Source organism: Triticum aestivum, chromosome 1A, assembly GCF_018294505.1.
Source record: "Triticum aestivum cultivar Chinese Spring chromosome 1A, IWGSC CS RefSeq v2.1, whole genome shotgun sequence".
NCBI classification, from domain to species: domain Eukaryota; kingdom Viridiplantae; phylum Streptophyta; class Magnoliopsida; order Poales; family Poaceae; genus Triticum; species Triticum aestivum.
The window spans coordinates 460,074,165-460,094,072 of NC_057794.1; positions in this window are offsets into that span (position 1 = coordinate 460,074,165).

A 19,908-nucleotide genomic window follows, 5' to 3' on the forward strand; every position below is an offset into this window, starting at 1 on the left:
TGGACTAACTGATGCTTCCAGAGATTACCTGGATAGTTGTGCTGGTTCTCTTTTCAGGGAAAGAACACCGGATGACGCTGAAATTTTATTGAATAATATGTTGGCAAATGAAAATAATTGGGCAACTCCTGAGCCAATTACTGAGCCTATTCCTAAACCAACTCCGAAGAAGAGAGGTGTTCTATTTCTCAGTCCCGAAAATATGCAAGAGGCAAAGAAATCTATGAAAGAAAAAGGTATTAAAGCTGAAGATGTTAAGAATTTACCTCCTATTGAAGAAATACATGGTCTTAATTTACCGCCTGTTGAAGAAGTATATGATCTCAATTACTTATTTACTGAAGAACCTCCCGATATCCCGACACAGGTAGTAAAGGTAAATTCTCTCTATAGATATGATAAAGTTGAAGTCCCTCCTACTAAAATTGCTAGTCAGTGCTTGGATGAGTTTGATGACTTTATGTTTAAGCAAGATGACTTTAATGCTTATTTTGGTAGACAATTAAAGCAGAATACCTTTATGATTAAACGCTTGAGTGATTATATGGATAATATTAGAGGTGAACTTAAACTTGTTAGCAAACATGCTTCTATGGTTACCACTCAAGTAGAACAAGTACTTAAAGCTCAGAAAGAAATGCTTGATGAAATGAATAGTAAGAAAAATGATTATGCTGTTAGAGTGGCTACTAGAACTGGTAGAATGACTCAGGAACCTTTGTATCCTGAAGGCCACCCTAAGAGAATCGAGCAAGATTCTCAAAGAAATAATATTGATGCACCTAGTTCTTCTAAAAGGAAGAAAAAGAAAAATGATAGAAGTGTGCAAACTTCTAGTGAGCCTATTGCTGAACCACCTGATAATCCAAATGATATCTCTATGTCTGATGTTGAAACATAATCTGGTAATGAACATGAACCTAGTGAAAATGTTAATGATGATGTTCATGATGATGCTCAACCTAGTAATGATAATGATGTAGAAGTTGAACCTGCTGTTGATCTCGATAACCCACAATCAAAGAATCAATGTTATGATAAAAGAGACTTCGTTGCTAGGAAACATGGTAAAGAAAGAGAACCATGGGTTCAGAAACCCATGCATTTTCCTCCAAACCATCCAAGAAAAAGGATGATGAGGATTTTGAGCGCTTTGCTGAAATGATTACACTTTTAAGGGTGGAATACCAAAGAAACTTGGAGATCCAGGAGTACCTACTATACCATGCTCCATTAAAAGAAATTATGTTAAAACTGCTTTATGTGATCTTGGAGCCGGTGTTAGTGTTATGCCTCTCTCTTTATATCGTAGACTTGACTTGAATAAGTTGACACCTACTGAAATATCTTTGCAAATGGCTGATAAATCAACTGCTATACCTGTCGGTATTTGTGAGGATGTACCTGTTGTGGTTGCAAATGTTACTATTTTAACGGACTTTGTTATTCTTGATATTCCCGAGGATGATAGTATGTCTATTATTCTTGGAAGACCTTTACTTAATACTGCAGGGGCTGTTATTGATTGCAACAAAGGCAATGTCACTTTTCATGTTAATGGTAATGAGCATACGGTGCACTTTCCGAGGAAACAACCTCAAGTTTATAGTGTCAACTCTATTGGAAAAATACCATCGATTATATTTGGAGGTTTTGAATTTCCTCTTCCTACTGTCAAAAAGAAATATGATATACTTATTGTTGGGGATGTCCATATCCCCGTTGAGGTAACATAGTGTTATTCGAAATTTCTCCGGTTCCATGATTATCGGAATGAGTTTGTTAACAAGACTTGATCAACCTTGTTAATGGATTCTTTTTGATGAGCATGAGATGGATGAAACTAGAAGCACAACCTTCTGTACCCTCTTTATATTTTCTGTTCTTTAGTAGAAATAAAGTAAAATAGTATTTTTCTGTCTGTTTCCTGACTTATCCATGCAATATAAAAATATCCCGAAAATAAAAGTCCTCAGAATGCCATGCCAATTTAATATGATTTTTTCGGGAATATTTAAGGATTTTTAGTGCAAAAATTACCGCGGGGGAGCTGCCACCTGGTCACGAGGGTGGAGGGCGCGCCCTACCCCCCTGGGCGTGCCCCCTGCCTCGTGGGCCCACGGTGGCCCTCCTCCACTTATTCCTGCACCCATCTTCTTCCTCTGTCTCGCACAAACCCGAAAAACCAACTCAAGCTCGTGTTCCAGCAACTTTTGCTGCGATTTTCGATCTCCTTGCTCAAAGCACCTCTCGCAAAACTGCTTGGGGAGATTGTTCCTTGGTATGTGACTCCTCCATTGGTCCAATTAGTTTTTGTTCTAGTGCTTTATTCATTGCAAATTTGTGCTGCATAGGTGACCATGTTCTTGAGCTTGCATGTCAAATATATATGGTTCCAAGTAGTTCTAATGCTTGATATATGCTCTAGGCACTTGTATGAGTAGTTGCTATCAATCTTATTGAAGTTGGTTCACTTTGTTTGAAGTTACTAAAAATTTCAGATTTTTTCAGAAATAATGAAGAGACTTTTGAGGGGCTCGTCGAGCCGAAGTTCTAAGGAGAAACAAAAGGAAGAAGAACATAAACCCAAATTTAATCTGCCTCGTATCACGGAGGTCCGGCCGTGTGAATGGCCTTCCGATGACTTCTTGAGGAGTGCCGGGATTTATGAAGATTTCTATCTATTGATTGAGAACGCCGCCTCACCAACTTCCTCCGCGACCAACGTCATCAGTATCTCTTACTCACAAATACTTTTGTGCAGAACTTCTACTATTTCCCTAAGAAATCACCTCCAACAGTAGAGTTCCATTTATATGATGTTGCTAGGGAGATGACATTAGCTGCATTTTGCGAGGTTTGCAAAATACCTTTCGAGGGTTCTTTAGATGAACCACACCGTAATGAAGTGGAAGCTTATATTGACACTATCACTGTGGGAGAAACCAGGAAGGTTTCTGATGCAAGAATTACTAGCATACATTTCCCTGTTTTACGCTACTTTGCCTTATTTGCTAGTCGTTGCTTGATTGGTCGCGGGAACTGTGGGAACCTTAGTATTCCTGATATTATTTTGCTCCATGGTTTATACCGCAATAACTCTGTTAGTATGGGTGGAATTGTTGCTAGACGGTTGAGTATGAACCATACTAAGGGCCCCATCTTTGGAGGCATTTATGCTTCACGCCTAGCTGAACATTTTGAAATACCTATTAGGCATGAGGAGAAAGAAGAAACAGCGCTGCCCCGTGCTTATTTAGATTATAAGAGTATGGTAGCGCATGATTTTCTTGTTAAGAATCGCGAAAGGGCGCTTAAATATAAATTGTACTTTGATAAACATCACCCTGAGACTATTACTTTGCCTGCTCCCTCTTTGTTTAACTTGTCTGCAGGTACTTACGTTGTTCCGTGGGCGGCTGTTCAAGCCTATCAGAATCCTGCACCAGCCTCGGAACCGGAGCCTCCACGAATGTCTATTTATTCTTGGGATCCTGAGGCGGTTGCCAGCCAGTGGCAGTCAGAGTCCTCTTCATCACATTATGATCCCAACTATTCTTCATCGCAGTACGACCCCAGCTTCACCGATCAGCCAGGTTATCCTGGCAATAGACCAACTTAGGCCAAAAGCCTAAGCTTGGGGGAGTACGTATTTCCCACCGACATTACATTCATGTTCACACTCATTGCTAGATGTCGGTGCTCATACTCTTTCACTGTAATATCCATGCTAGTTTATTTTCCTTTTTCCTGCTTTCTTCTTGTGTGTTTAATAAACCTTAAGAAAACAAAAAAATTAGTGTTAGTCTACTTTCCATGCTTGTAGTAGAATTAAAAAGAAAACCCAAAAATATTTCCCGTCCTTCTTTTGCTTGTTGGGAGCTTTCCCGTGTAAATAGTTTTTATTTTTCTTTTCCTTTCTTTGGGGGTCGAGAAGACTATATTGAAAATGCTTAGTGGCTCTTATATGCATGATTGTTTATTTAACTTAGAGCCCATATTACTTGTCTTCTCTCTTGAGTTGAATGCTTGCAGATTCCAGCTTAGTCCAATGCACGTGCACTCCTATTATTATACACACCGTTCGGTCGTGCAAGTGAAAGGCAATAATGATGATATATGATGGACTCATTGGGATGAGAAAAGCTGGTATGAACTCGACCTCTCTTGTTTTTGTAAATATGATGATTCATCGTTCCTGATTCAGCTATTATGAAGTAAACATATTTGCAATGACATTTAGAGATTATAGTTGCTTGTGCCATGCTTGATTAGTTATGAGTTATAATGGTTAACCTTGCGTGCCAACATGCTATTGAGATGATTATGATGTGGTATGATAGGATGGTATCCTCCTTTAAATGAATTGAGTGACTCGACTTGGCACATGTTCACGCATGTAGTTGAATCAAATCAACATAGCCTTCATGATATTTATGTTCATGGTGGATTATATCCTACTCATGCTTATATTCAGTGTGAATTAATTTTAATGCATGTTTACGACTGTTGTCGCTCTTTCAGTTGGTTGCTTCCCAGTCTTTTGCTAGCCTTCACCTATACTAAGCGGGAATACTGCTTGTGCATCCAAACTCCTTAAACCCCAAAGTTGTTCCATATGAGTCCACTATACCTTCCTATATGCGGTATCTACCTGCCGTTCCAAGTAAATTTGTATGTGCCAAAATCCAAACCTTCCAATGAAATTCTGTTTTGTATGCTCGAGCAGCTCATGTGCAACTATGGCTGCCTATATCTTCCATGCTAGGTGGGTTATTCTCAAGAGGAGTGGACTCCGCTCCTCATTCACGAGAAAGGGCCGGTAACCAGGATGCCCAGTCCCATGATCCAAAAAGATCAAAGCAAATCAAAATAATTAAACAAAACTCCCCCTGGGACCCGTTGAATGTTGGAGGTACTCGTTGTTTCGAGCAAGCCATGGATTGATGCTTGTGGAGGAGGGGGAGTATAAACCTTTACCATTCTGTTTGGGAACTGCCTATAATGCATGTAGTATGGAAGATACAGCCATCTCATAGTTGTTACGTTGACAGTGAAAGTATGCCGCTCAAAATATTATTTATCTCTATTTCAAAAATCGAGCTCTGACACCTCTACAAATCCCTACTTCCCTCTGCGAAGGGCCTATCTATTTACTTTTATGTTAAGTCATCACCCTTCTTATTAAAAAGCACCCACTGGAGAGCACACTGTCGTTTGCATTCATTATGATTGGTTTATATTGGGTATGACTTGACTGGATCTCTTTTACCATGAATTACAATGTTTAGTCAATCCTTGATCTATAAAGGTGCTCTGCATTTATGTTTTGCGGTCTCAGAAAGGGCTAGCGAGATACCATTTTGTTATATCATGTTATGATTATTTTGAGAAAGTGTCGTCATCCGAGTTTTATTAATATGGCTCGCTAGCTGATTATGTTATTGATATGAGTAATTGTGAGACCTACGTGTTATTGTGAGTATGGTTAGTTCATAATAATTGCTGAAACTTGAATGTTGGCTTTTCATGTTTACAACAACAAGAGCAAACAGAGTTTGTAAAAGTTTTTCTTTTTCTCTTTTAGTTTCTCAACTGAATTTCTTGAGGACAAGCAAGGGTTTAAGCTTCGGGGAGTTGATACGTCTCTGTCGTATCTACTTTTCCAAACACTTTTGCCCTTGTTTTGGACTCTAACTTGTATGATTTGAATGGAACTAATCCGGACTGACGTTGTTTTCAGCAGAATTGCCATGGTGTTGTTTTATGTGCAGAAAACAAAAGTTCTCGGAATGACCTGAAACTCCACGGAATATCTTAGAATAAATAATAAAAAATCCTCGCCAAAGATGAAGACCAGGGGGCCCACACCCTGTCCATGAGGGTGGGGGGCGCGCCCCTCCCCCCTGGGCGCGCCCCCTACGCCAACTCCAACTCCATATATTGGCTTTCGAGGAGAAAAAAATCAGAGAGAAAGTTTCATCACGTTTTACGATACAGAGTCGCCGCCAAGCCCTAATCTCTCTCGGGAGGGCTGATCTAGAGTCCGTTCGGGGCTCCGGAGAGGGGGATTCGTCACTGTCGTCATCATCAACCATCCTCCATCACCAATTTCATGATGCTCACCATCGTGCGTGAGTAATTGCATTGTAGGCTTGCTGGACGGTGATGTGTTGGATGAGATTTATCATGTAATCGAGTTAGTTTTGTTAGGGTTTGATCCCTAGTATCCACTATGTTCTGAGATTGATGTTGCTATGACTTTGCTATGCTTAATGCTTGTCACTAGGGCCCGAGTGCCATGATTTCAGATCTGAACCTATTATGTTTTCATGAATATATGTGAGTTCCAGATCCTATCTTGCAAGTCTATAGTCACCTACTATGTGTTATGATCCGGCAACCCCGAAGTGACAATAATCGGGACCACTCCCGGTGATGACCATAGTTTGAGGAGTTCATGTATTCACTATGTGTTAATGCTTTGTTCCGGTTCTCTATTAAAAGGAGGCCTTAATATCCCTTAGTTTCCAATAGGACCCCGCTGCCACAGGAGGGTAGGACAAAAGATGTCATGCAAGTTCTTTTCCATAAGCACGTATGACTATTTACGGAATACATGCCTACATTATATTGATGAACTGGAGCTAGTTCTGTGTCACCCTATGTTATGACTGTTACATGATGAACCACATCCGGCATAATTATCCATCATTGATCCGGTGCCTATGAGTTTTCCATATACTGGTTTACGCTTATTTACTTTTCCGTTGCTACTGTTACAATCACTACAAAAATACCAAAAACATTACTGTTGCTGTCTTTACTTTGTTACCGTTATCACCACTATCATATTACTTTGCTACTAAACACTTTGCTGCAGATACTAAGTTTCCAGGTGTGGTTGAATTGACAACTCAGCTGCTAATACTTGAGAATATTCTTTGGCTCCCCTTGTGTCGAATCAACAAATTTGGGTTGAATACTCTACCCTCGAAAACTGTTGCGATCCCCTATACTTGTGGGTTATCACTAGGGTTATAGGGAAAGTATGTACGCGGTTACCAAATGTTGTTCGGAGTCCCGGATGAGATCCCGGATGTCACGAAGAGTTCCGGAATGGTCCGGAGGTAAAGATTTATATATGGGAAGTCCTGTTCTGGTCACAGAAAAAGTTTCGGGTGCTATCGGTAACGTACCGGGACCATCGGGAGGGTCCGGGGGGTCCACCAGGTGGGGCCACCAGCCCCAGAAGGCTGCGTGGGCCAAGTGTGGGAGGGGACCAGCCCCAGGTAGGCTGGTGCACCCCCCCCCCCACCAAGGCCCAAGGCGCAGGGAGAGTTGGAGGGGGCAAACCCTAGGTCCAGATGGGCCTTAAGGCCCACCCTAGGGCGCCCCCTCTCTCCCTCTCCCCTTTGGCCACCACCCTAGATGGGATCTAGGGCTGCCGCCCCCCCTTGGGGAGAGAACCCTAGAGGGGGCACAGCCCCTCCCCTCCCCCTATATATACTTGAGGTATGGGGCTGCCCAACACATGTGATTTGATCTCTCTCTTGGTGCAACCCTACCCCTCTCCCTCGTCATCTCTCGTAGTGCTTGGCGAAGCCCTGCTGGAGTACCGCGCTCCTCCACCATCACCATGCCATTGTGCTGCTGCTGGACAGAGTCTTCCCCAACCTCTACCTCTCTCCTTGCTGGATCAAGGCGCGAGAGACGTCACCGGGCTGTACATGTGTTGAACGCGAAGGCGACATTGTTCGGCGCTTAGATCGGAATCGACCGCGATCTGAATCGCTGCATGTACGACTCCACCAACCGCGTTCTTGTAACGCTTCCGCATTGCGATATTCAAGGGTATGAAGATGCACTCCTCTCTCTCGTTGCTAGTCTCTCCATAGATTGATCTTGGTGACACGTAGGAAAATTTAGAATTATCGCTACGTTCGCCAACAGTGGCATCATGAGCTAGGTCTATGCGTAGTTTCTATGCACGAGTAGAACAAGTTGTTGTGGGCGTCGATTTTGTCAATTTACTTGCCTTTACTAGTATTATCTTGATTCGGCGGCATCGTGGGATGAAGCGGCCCGGACCGACCTTACACGTACTCTTACGTGAAACTGGTTCCACCGACTGACATGAACTAGTTGCATAAGGTGGCTAGCGGGTGTCTGTCTCTCCCACTTTAGTCAGATCGGATTCGATGAAAAGGGTCCTTATGAAGGGTAAATAGAAATTGGCATATCACGTTGTGGTTTTGCGTAGGTAAGAAACGTTCTTGCTAGAAACCCATAGCAGCCACGTAAAACATGCAACAACAATTAGAGGACGTCTAACTTGTTTTTGCAGGGTTTTCTTTGTGATGTGATATGGCCAAAAGGATGTGATGAATGATATATGTGATGTATGAGATTGATCATGTTCTTGTAATAGGAATCACGACTTGCATGTCGATGAGTATGACAACCGGCAGGAGCCATAGGAGTTGTCTTAATTTATTTATGACCTGTGTGTCAACATAAACGTCATGTAATTGCTTTACTTTATTGCTAACCGTTAGCCATAGTAGTAGAAGTAATAGTTGACGAGGCAACTTCATGAAGACACAATGATGGAGATCATGGTGTCATAGTTGTTCGGCGCTTAGATCGGAATCGACGGCGATCTGAATCGCTGCGTATACGACTCCACCAACCGCGTTCTTGTAACGCTTCTGCATTGCGATCTTCAAGGTTATGAAGATGCACTCCTCTCTCTCGTTGCTAGTCTCTCCATAGATTGATCTTGGTGACACATAGGAAAATTTTGAATTATCTCTACGTTCCCCAAAACCACCCACCATAAGCAAATCATAAACATATTGCAAACCCTACAGCGGGAATCCCTCACGCTTGCGCGACACGGAGAGCACCATAGGACAACACCAATAATAAAACATACAACTCAAACCAATCACGATCATCAAATAGCCATTAGGACAAAACAGATCTACTCAAACATCATAGGATAGCCATACATCATTGGGAAATAATATATAGCGTTGAGCACCATGTTTAAGTAGAGATTACAGCGGGTAAGAGAGTGGTTACACTGCTGCATAGAGGGGGGAAGAGTTGGTGATGATGGCGGTGAAGTTGTTGGTGAAGATCGCGGTGATGATGATGGCCCCCGGTGGCACTCCGATGCCACCGGAAGCGAGGGGGGCAGAGCCCCCTCCTTCTTCTTCTTCCTTGACCTCCTCCCTAGATGGGAGAAGGGTTTCCCCTCTGGTCCATGGCCTCCATGGCGTGGGAGGTGCGAGAGCCCCTCCGAGATTGGATCTGTCTCTCTGTCTCTCTCTGTTTCTGCGTTCTCAGATTCTTCCCTTTCACCGTTTCTTATATTCCCGGAGATCCGTAACTCCGATTGGGCTGAAATTTTAACACGATCTCTATCCGGAAATTAGCTTTCTTGCAGCGAAAGAAGGGAACCAACCGCCTTACGGGGTGGCCACGAGGGTCAGGGGCGCGCCTGACACCCTGGGGTGCGCCCCCCTACCTCGTGGGCCCCTCGAGCATCGTCTCGCGTGGATTCTTCTTCCCAAAACTCATATATATTCCAAAAAAATCTCCGTCGGTTTTTATTCCGTTTGGACTCCGTTTGATATGGATATTCTGTGAAACAAAAAACATGCAACAAACAGGAACTGGCACTGGGCACTGGATCAATATGTTAGTCCCAAAAATAGTATAAAAAGTTGCCAAAAAGTATATGAAAGTTGAATAATATTGGCATGGAACAACAAAAATTATAGATACGACGGAGAAGTATCAGATAGAGGCCAAGCCTTTTAAAACAGCCAAATCCGGACCAGTGATAGACTTCATATCTGTGGTCGTACACTGTTATGGCGTCCCCCACAGCATCATCACTGACAACGGCACAAACTTCACAGCCGATGAGGTAAAACTCTGGTGTAGCAAAATGGGCATCAAGCTCGATTATGCTTCAGTCTATCACCCACAAACCAATAGCCAAGTCGAGCGAGCAAACGTTCTTATAATGAGCGGCATTAAACCTAGATTAGTGCGTTCCTTAACGGAGTCTAACACGCATTGGGTAGAGGAGCTCGACTCCGTACTCTGGGGGCTGCGGACCACGCTGAATTATAGTACCGGATACACACCCTTCTTTATGGTGTACGGCGCAGAGGCAGTCTTGCCCTGTGACATAATTCATGACTCACCTCGAGTGCGCATGTACGAAGAAAGAGAAGCCGAGCTTGATCGGCAGGACAGTCTGGACACCCTGGAGGAGGAGTGCGACGTAGCCAAAGCCCGTTCCGCATTTTATCAGCAACAGGCTCGCAAATACCAAAGCAGATAAGTACGGGCCAAAACTTATAACGTTGGCAAACTAGTTCTATGCCTGTCGGATAAGAAAAAGAACAAGCTCGAGCCCAAATGGGAAGGTCCCTTCATTATTGACCAAGTTCTGACCGGTGGATCGTACCAACTGCGGGATGCATCGACTAGTCGACTCGAGGCGAACCCATGGAACACGGCCAGGCTCCGAAGATTCTACGCCTAGCGCCGGACCCTATGTTCGTCCCCTCCCTTTGTCCATTTTTTGCATGTACATTATCTGTCTTGTTTTTCATTCTTCCTTTCTGTTATTATTTCTCTAGGCCTTTAAGGGCCAACTTGTGCCTCGCTTGCACATTATAGATGCGCTAGCCGCGCTCATAATACCTGGGGGCTTCTTTCACAAAAGCTTAATTATTTATATGGGCCTCAGGCCCCGAACATGTGTCATGCTTCCGCATGTACCTTTTTTCGCCATTATATGCATCGATATGACTTAAGTTTTGGCCAAGCTGGGTTGCCTGGCTCTTGTATTTTGCCCTACGTTCCTGTTAATTCGGCTAGGGCATAAGGGGAGCACCTCTGCGATTGTTACTGCCGGGTCAGCCGGACGTGTACCTCAGACTGGGTGAAGCCGAAAGCTAGTGTTCTTAAGGGAATATTCGGTCTGTGAACAAAAGATGATTTTTATTTATTGTCCATATCTGCCCCCAGATGTTTTTCCTGCGTTTCCTATGCAGTTCGGACATGCACTTTAGGGCATGCTTACCCAGGGAAAGGAACTCTTAACGGAACTATTCTCCCTGGAAGATGTTTCTTACTACCCATGTAATATAACATAACTAGTTGGGCACTTGTCTGTTCAAGCACTTATGACCCCTACGCCTGGTCTCCACGCATGCCCCGGTTCTTATATAACTGCCTGGGTATTCGGATACACTCCGGACTATCGGGTCCCGAGGTTGAAGCGAAAAGGTCCGCCAAGACAAATGATCTACAATCCGGCTAGAAGGCATTATACATGTCACTTTCATTACATAGTCATGCAGACTGACTAAATTCCTCTCCTATACCATCCAACAGGCGGTCTAGCTTACAATCCTGTTGGGAATACTTTGCGGCTAATTCTACTTGCCCATAAACTAAGCTAACGGGGATCTCTTTTCCGTCGGGCCCCACAGGTCCGACCTCGGCCATGTGATTTGCGTCTGCCTTGGTATACCGCGTCTTCACCATGGCCCAGGCTTCTCTGGCACCCTGTCGGCAGGATGATATCTTCCATAATCGGAAGCGCCGCCATGCTCCCTTGAGCTTCTCCGCAAGCTCTACAACGCCCTTTGGCAGGGAGATGGACGGCCACAAGGCCTGGGCAACACCCTGCATCACCTGCCGAACTTGTTCACGTAGATGTGACAGCTCAGATAGAAGATCACCCACAGACCCGGGCATTTCCTCCGAGGACGACCCGTCAGCATACCTACAGACATAACGCTGTTAGTCGGCTTCTTCGCCGAACTCCTTTAAAATGATTCGTTCAAGCACTTACTAAAAATGCCACGTCGAAGCCGCTTATTCTCCTTCTCGGAGTCTGCAAGCTGGCCCCGAACGTCTTTTAGTTCCATGCTCAGCTTAATATTGGCATCTTGGAGATTGTTTTTCTCCCGCCTAACCTCAGTCAGCACGCATTTGCCAGCCTCTAGCTGTCGCATAACATGCTGGTCCTCCGGATTTTCTCCGGATTCATCTGCAACATCTGTTGTTAGATCTGCAGCCATGCAGCACATTATATGGTAACCATCATTCTTTAAAGTAAATGTTACCAGCAGGTGACTTTTTCGGTTCCTACAATGCAGCCACAGTAGCCCACAGTTGGGTCTTGCATTCCTCTAGCTCCTGTGACAACCTAGTATTCTTCTCTGTAAGAACCTGCACAATAAAGATGATCCTTAAATCAGTTCTGCTAACTGTTTCAAGTCTCAGGGGCTACTGATACATATAAATCGTCAGATTTACTTACCCGTACATCCTTTACATACTGATCCGTGGCTCTGGCTAGACCATCTTGAGCAGCTCGAAGGTATGCCTCTCCAGAATTGAAGGCATCAAATGCCTCTGGTGAGAAACAAGCATCACGGAGTACGGCCCAGCGGCGCCTATGATTCATGGCGCTTTCCACCTCTGAGTTTGTAGCGGATAATCTATCTGCATCCTCTGTAGGGGGATTATCCGGCGCCCGCCCCATATTGGCTTCCGCCTCTATGTCCGGTCCTGGCGCCCGTCTGGTGGAAGCATGATTAGTAACATCGCCGGACATATTCCGACGAGCGTTTTTTCGGTTAAAGAAACATGGGCGTCATTATATTTCAAGAAAGACGACAACCATGAAGATGGGTTTGTTATACCTTTGCGCCGGCGTCTCCGTCCTGACCGCCTTCCTTTTTGGCCTACCCGGCCTCGGTGCCTCCTGTTGGCGCGTTGATGCAGGTTCGGCAGGGCGTCCCGAATGCCTTCCCTGTAAAATGCCATGTGTATATGGTGGGTGAAGTGTCTAAAAGGGGATCCTAGTTTCGGAGTTGGGATTTTTGGTTTTTTCTTACGTGCGATGCAGGGAGCAGTCCGAGATAGTCGGCCGTAATGGCCACCATGGCATTGTCGCAGCTTAACTGATAGAACTGCCGGTCTATCAGCTCCACTAATATAACTGAATCTTCTTCAAGTCCGGAGTCGAGGGCCCGGTCAGGGTCCTCTGGTTGTGGAGAAGGGCTGCTGACCTCCTTTATGGCTTTTCGAAGTTCCTGCCGCAAAGTGGCAATGTGAATACTTACGACAAAGAATGCGGGAAAAATGGGAGCAGGGAAATATAACTTACCCAGCTTGGAGGATTGTACATGGAGAATCCATCCCGTGGCTTGATGCGGGTGAACTCCTCTTCCTCACCCTTGAACAATTCGGACAGAATTTTCGCTAAAGCGGCAGCATTGTCCGGACCCTTACGCCCGTAGCGGGTGGCGTCATCCGCCCCATTGTAACACCACAAGGGGTGCCCACGATATTGAAGTGGTTGCACTCCCCGCATTATGCAAATCGACATAACTTCGATTACTGTCAATCCTGATCGAGCCAGTGCTTTAATTCGGTTCATCAGATAGAGGACTTCTCCATTGTCTTCCACATGGGGGACTCCGTGGGCGCCAACTTCGGCGTTTCTTCAGAGGAGCATTGTTGAACTCAGGAAGACCCCACCGAACAGGGTCCGGAAGGGGAACGTCCTCCATATAAAACCATTCTGAAGGCCAGTCTTCGGGTGACTTCTTCGGAGTACCAGACAAGTATCCGGTATCGGCGATGTGCCATATTTCGGCTCCGCCCACTTGATAAAGTGACCCCCTCTGTGTGTGAGGGACAAGGCAAAATAGCCTTTTCCACAGCTCGAAGTGAGCCTCGCAGCCCAGGAACAACTCGCAGAGAGCCACATAGCCGGCGATATGTAGGATGGAGGCGGGGGTGAAATTGTGTAATTGGAGGCCGTAGAACTCCAGGAGCCCGCGGGGGAACGGATGAATTGGAAATCCAAGTCCCCTTAATATATAGGGAACAAGGCAGACCTGTTCCCCCATAGAGGGACCGGGAAAGCTCTCCGCTTGCTCCCCGCCATTATAGGTGGCAAGCCCGGCTCGAACGGGCACCATGTACACCGGAGGGAGAAATCCCGTAGTTTGCAGTTTGACTAAACGACTGTGTGGGACTGAACACCTCTCCCAATCACCGGGCTTAGGGCTTCCGGGGTGGGAGGAGGAGCTGCGGAGGTCAGCCATGCTGGAATGGATCTTTTCGGAACGCGCTCTGATGGACTCTCGCTGGGGGAGGATGGTCTGGATCAGATCTGAGGATCCCCATCCCTTTAATAGACAATTTATTTATCTGGCTAGGGGGGCGAATGTAAAAACGCCTTGGTGCCTCGACGCGTGGGAGAAAGCCCTTATTGGGCACAGAAGCCAAGAGGTCCAAACATTTATGGGACCGGACACTGCTTTACAAACTCTCAAAAGATGGAGAAGAACTTGCCTTGCAATGCCAAAGACAATACTGCGCGCCAGACTCATCGTCATTGAAGCCTGGTTCGGGGGCTACTGAGGGAGTCCTAGATTAGGGGGCATCCGGTTAGCCGGATTATATCCTTTGGCCGGACTGTTGGACTATGAAGATACAAGATTGAAGACTTCGTCTCGTGTCCGGATGGGACTCTACTTGGCGTGGAAGGCAAGCTAGGCAATATGGATGTGTATATCTCCTCCTTTGTAACCGACCTTGTGTAACCCTAGCCCCCTCCGGTGTCTATATAAACCAGAGGGTTTTAGTCCGTAGGACAACATACAATCATACCATAGGCTAGCTTCTAGGGTTTAGCCTCTCCGATCTCGTGGTAGATCAACTCTTGTAGTACCCATATCATCAAGAATAAATCGAGGAGGACGTAGGGTTTTACCTCCATCAAGAGGGCCCGAACCTGGGTAAAACATCGTGTCCCCTTCCTCCTGTTACCATCCGCCTAGACGCACAGTTCGGGACCTCCTACCCGAGATCCGCCGGTTTTGACACCGACACTCCTACTGGATTGATACCTTGGTTCTCAAAAACTGAGGGAAATACTTACGCTACTTTGCTGCATCATCCCTTCCTCTTCGGGGAAAACCAACGCAGTGCTCAAGAGGTAGTGATACGTCTCCAACGTATCTATAATTTTTGATTGCTCCATGCTATATTATCTACTGTTTTGGACATTATTGGGCTTTATTATCCACTTTTATATTATTTTTGGGACTAACCTATTAACCGGAGGCCCAGCCCAGAATTGCTGTTTTTGCCTATTTTAGGGTTTCGAAAAAAGGAATATCGAACAGAGTCCAAACGGAATGAAACCTTCGGGAACGTGATTTTCTCAACGAACAAGACCCAGCAGACTTGGACCCTACATCAAGATGCAAAAGAGGAGGCCACGAGGTAGGGGGCGCGCCTACCCCCCTAGGGCACGCCCTCCACCCTCATGGGCCCCCTGTTGCTCCACCAATGTACTCCTTCCTCCTATATATACCTACGTACCCCCAAATGATCAGATACAGAGCCAAACACCTAATTCCACCGCCGCAAATTTCTGTATCCACGAGATCCCATCTTGGGGCCTGTTCTGGAGCTCCGCCGGAGGGGGCATCAATCACGGAGGGCTTCTACATCAACACCATAGCCCCTCCGATGAAGTGTGAGTAGTTTACCTCAGACCTACGGGTCCATAGTTATTACCTAGATGGCTTCTTCTCTCTTTTTGGATCTCAATACAATGTCCTCCCCCTCTCTTGTGGAGAACTATTCGATGTAATCTTCTTTTTGCGGTGTGTTTGTTGAGACCGATGAATTGTGGGTTTATGATCAAGTCTATCTATGAACAATATTTGAATCTTCTCTGAATTCTTTTATGTATGATTGGTTATCTTTGCAAGTCTCTTCGAATTATCAGTTTCGTTTGGTCTACTAGATTGATCTTTCTTGCAATGGGAGAAGTGCTTAGCTTTGGGTTCAATCTTGCGGTGTCCTTTCCAAGTGACAGTAGGGGCAGCAAGGCACGTATTGTATTGTTGCCATCGAGGATAACAAGATGGGGTTTTCATCAGATTGCATGAGTTTATCCCTCTACATCATGTCATCTTGCTTAAGGCGTTACTCTGTTTTAACTTAATACTCTAGATGCATGCTGGATAGCGGTCGATGAGTGGAGTAATAGTAGCAGATGCAGGCAGGAGTCGGTCTACTTGTCTCGGGACGTGATGCCTATATACATGGTCATACCTAGATATTCTCATAACTATGCTCAATTCTGTCAATTGCTCAACAGTAATTTGTTTACCCACCGTAGAACACTTATGCTCTCGAGAGAAGCCACTAGTGAAACCTATGGCTCCCGGGTATATCTTTATCATATCAATCTTCTACTACTTAGTTATTTCCTTTGATTTTTACTTTGCCTTTATTTTACTTTGCATCTTTATCACAAAAATACCAAAAATATCATCTTATCATATCTATCAGATCTCACTGTCGTAAGTGGCCCTGTAGGGATTGACAACCCCTATTTGCGTTGGTTGCGAGGATTTATTTGTTTTGTGTAGGTACTTGGGACTCGCGCGTAGCCTCCTACTGGATTGATACATTGGTTCTCAAAAATTGAGGGAAATACTTACGCTACTTTGCTGCATCATCCCTTCCTCTTCGGGGAAAACCAACGCAGTGCTCAAGAGGTAGCAAGAAGGATTTCTGGCGCCGTTGCCGGGGGGTCTACGCAAAAGTCAACATACCAAGTACCCATCACATACCCTTATCTCCCGCATTACATTATTTGCCATTTGCCTCTCATTTTCCTCTCCCCCACTTCACCCTTGCCGTTTTATTCGCCCTCTCTCTCTCTATCCTCCATCTCTTTCTCTATTTTTCCTCTTTTTGCCCGCTTGTTTTTTTTTGTTTTCTTGTGTGTTAGTTTGCTTGCTTGTCACGATGGCTCTACCTAAATTTGCTGATCTTCACCTTAAAATATTGGAAGAGATCGAAAGCAATGTCAGGAGCTTTATGGTTTTGCAATTTGAACATAATAGTTTCTTCAGAAACAAGCTTAAGGAACAGAAAAGTTTTGTGAGTTTTATGAATAAAGAGCTTGATGATATGTCTAAAGAATTCGATGGTTTGAGATCCCAAATTGCTCGTCTTGAAAAGTTGACCGCTGAAATTTCGGATAAGCAAGCCACCTTAGTTAATAGGATGGCCGCTAAACCGGATTCTATGAAAATAATGACGAAGATTGATACGTCTCCGTGGTATCTATAATTTTTGATTGTTCCATGCCAATATTCTACAACATTCATATACTTTTGGCAACTTTTTATACTATTTTTGGGACTAACATATTGATCCAGTGCCCAGTGCCAGTTCCTGTTTGTTGTATGTTTTTTGTTTCGCAGAATAACCATATCAAATGGAGTCCAAACGGAATAAAAACTGACGGAGATTTTTTTGGAATATATATGATTTTTGGGAAGAAAAATCCACGCGAGACGGTGCCCGAGGTGGCCACAAGGCAGGAGGGCGTGCCTACCCCCTAGGAGCGCCCCTGACCCTCGTGGGCCACCCGTAAGGCGGTCGATGGCCTTCTTTCGCCACAAGAAAGCTAATTTCCGGATAGAGATCCTGTCAAAATTTCAGCCCAATCGGAGTTACGAATCTGTGGGAATATAAGAAACGGTGAAAGGGAAGAATCTGAGAATGCAAAAACAGAGAGAGACAGAGAGACATATCCAATCTCGGAGGGGCTCTCGCCCCTCCCGTGCTATGGAGGCCATGGACCAGAGGGGAAACCCTTCTCCCATCTAGGGAGGAGGTCAAGGAAGAAGAAGAAGAAGGAGGGGGGCTCTCACCCCCTCGCTTCCGGTGGCACCGAAGTGCCACCGGGGGCCATCATCATCACCGCGATCTACACCAACACCTCCGCCATCTTCACCAACATCTCCATCACCTTCCCCCTCTATCTACAGCGGTCCACTCTCCCACAACCCGCTGTACCCTCTACTTGAACATGGTGCTTTACGCTTCATATTATTATCCAATGATGTGTTGCCATCCTATGATGTCTGAGTAGATTTTCGTTGTCCTATCGGTGGTTGATGAATTGCTATGATTGATTTAATTTGCTTGTGGTTATGTTGCTGTCCTTTGGTGCCCATCATACGATTGCGCGCGTGGATCACACCCTAGGGTTAGTTGTATGTTGATAGGACTATGTATTGGAGGGCAAGAGTGACAGAAGCTTCAACCTAGCATAGAAATTGATGCATACGGGATTGAAGGGGGACCAATACATCTTAATGCTATGGTTGGGTTTTACCTTAATGAACGTTAGTAGTTGAGGATGCTTGCTAATAGTTCCAATCATGAGTGCATAGAATTCCAAGTCAGGGATGACATGCTAGCAGTGGCTTCTCCCACATAATACTTGCTATCGGTCTAGTAAAGTAGTCAATTGCTTAAGGGGCAATTTCGCAACTCCTACCACCACTTTTCCACACTCGCTATATTTACTTTATTGCTTCTTTACTTACAACAACCCCTACTTTTTATTTGCTCGCTCTTTATTATCTTGCAAACCTATCCAACAACACCTACAAAGTACTTCTAGTTTCATACTTGTTCTAGGTAAAGCGAACGTCAAGCATGCGTAGAGTTGTATCGGTGGTTGATAGAACTTGAGGGAATATTCGTTCTACCTTTAGCTCCTCGTTGGGTTCGACACTCTTACTTATCGAAAACTGTTGCGATCCCCTATACTTGTGGGTTATCAAGACCTTTTTCTGGCGCTGTTGCCGGGGAGCAATAGCGTGGGGTGAATTTTCTCGTGTGTGCTTGTTTGCTTTATCACTAAGTAATTTTTATTTGCTGTTCTTGGTTGTTCTTTATCTTTAGTTATGGATATGGAACACGAAATACCAAAAAAAATAGGTGTACTTACTACTCATGGAGATGGGGAACCTCCTAAAACCCTCGATGCTGGTTATGTGAAAAATATTATGTACTACTTTAATTATCCTGAGAAAACCCCATTCAATTATGTAATGGGAGTAACGTTGGATCAACGTGAATACTTTAGGGATTACCGCTTGACACAAAGAGGGAAACTATTATGAGATCAAATTCATATATTGAATTGGTATGCTAGGCAACTATGCTTGAGATATGATTATACTTGTTGCTCTAAGATGAAGGCTCCACACCTTCCCTTTTTATGCGAATTTAATGATAATAAAACCTTAGCTTCTGATCCTAGAGGTATATATGATTACTATGATGTGGAACAAATAGAAGAATTTGTTGCTTTTATGTGTGCTTATGAAATTGAATCTATGTTTAAAGAGTTTGAAGATTATGACGACTCGGTTTATAGACCTGAAAATTTAGCTATGCTTAAATATTATTATGAGAATTATGAATACAATTACGATATTAATGCACTTATTGAGAAAGTCTCCGCTGTCCAAGAGCAGACTAATATTTTGTAGGAATCTATGGAAGAAGAAGTTGATGAAACTGTGAGCTCATTGGATGAAAAAGATGATGAGGAGAGCGAAGAACAAAAGGAGGAAGAGCGGATTGATCACCCGTGCCCACCTTCTAATGAGAGTAACTCTTCAACTCATACATTGTTTAATTCCCCTTCATGCTTATCGAAAGATGAATATGATAATAGCTATTATCCTGTCGATTCTTTTGAAATATCCCTTTTTGATGATGCTTTCTATGCTTGTGGCCAAGATGCCAATAGGAATTATGCTTATGGAGATGAACTTGCTATAGTTCCTTATGTTAAACATGAAATTGTTGCTATTGCACCCACGCATGATAGTCCTATTATCTTTTTGAATTCTCCCGACTACACTATATCGGAGAAGTTTGCACTTATTAAGGATTATATTGATGGGTTGCCTTTTACCCTTGCACATGATGATTTTGATGAATATAATATGCATGTGATTG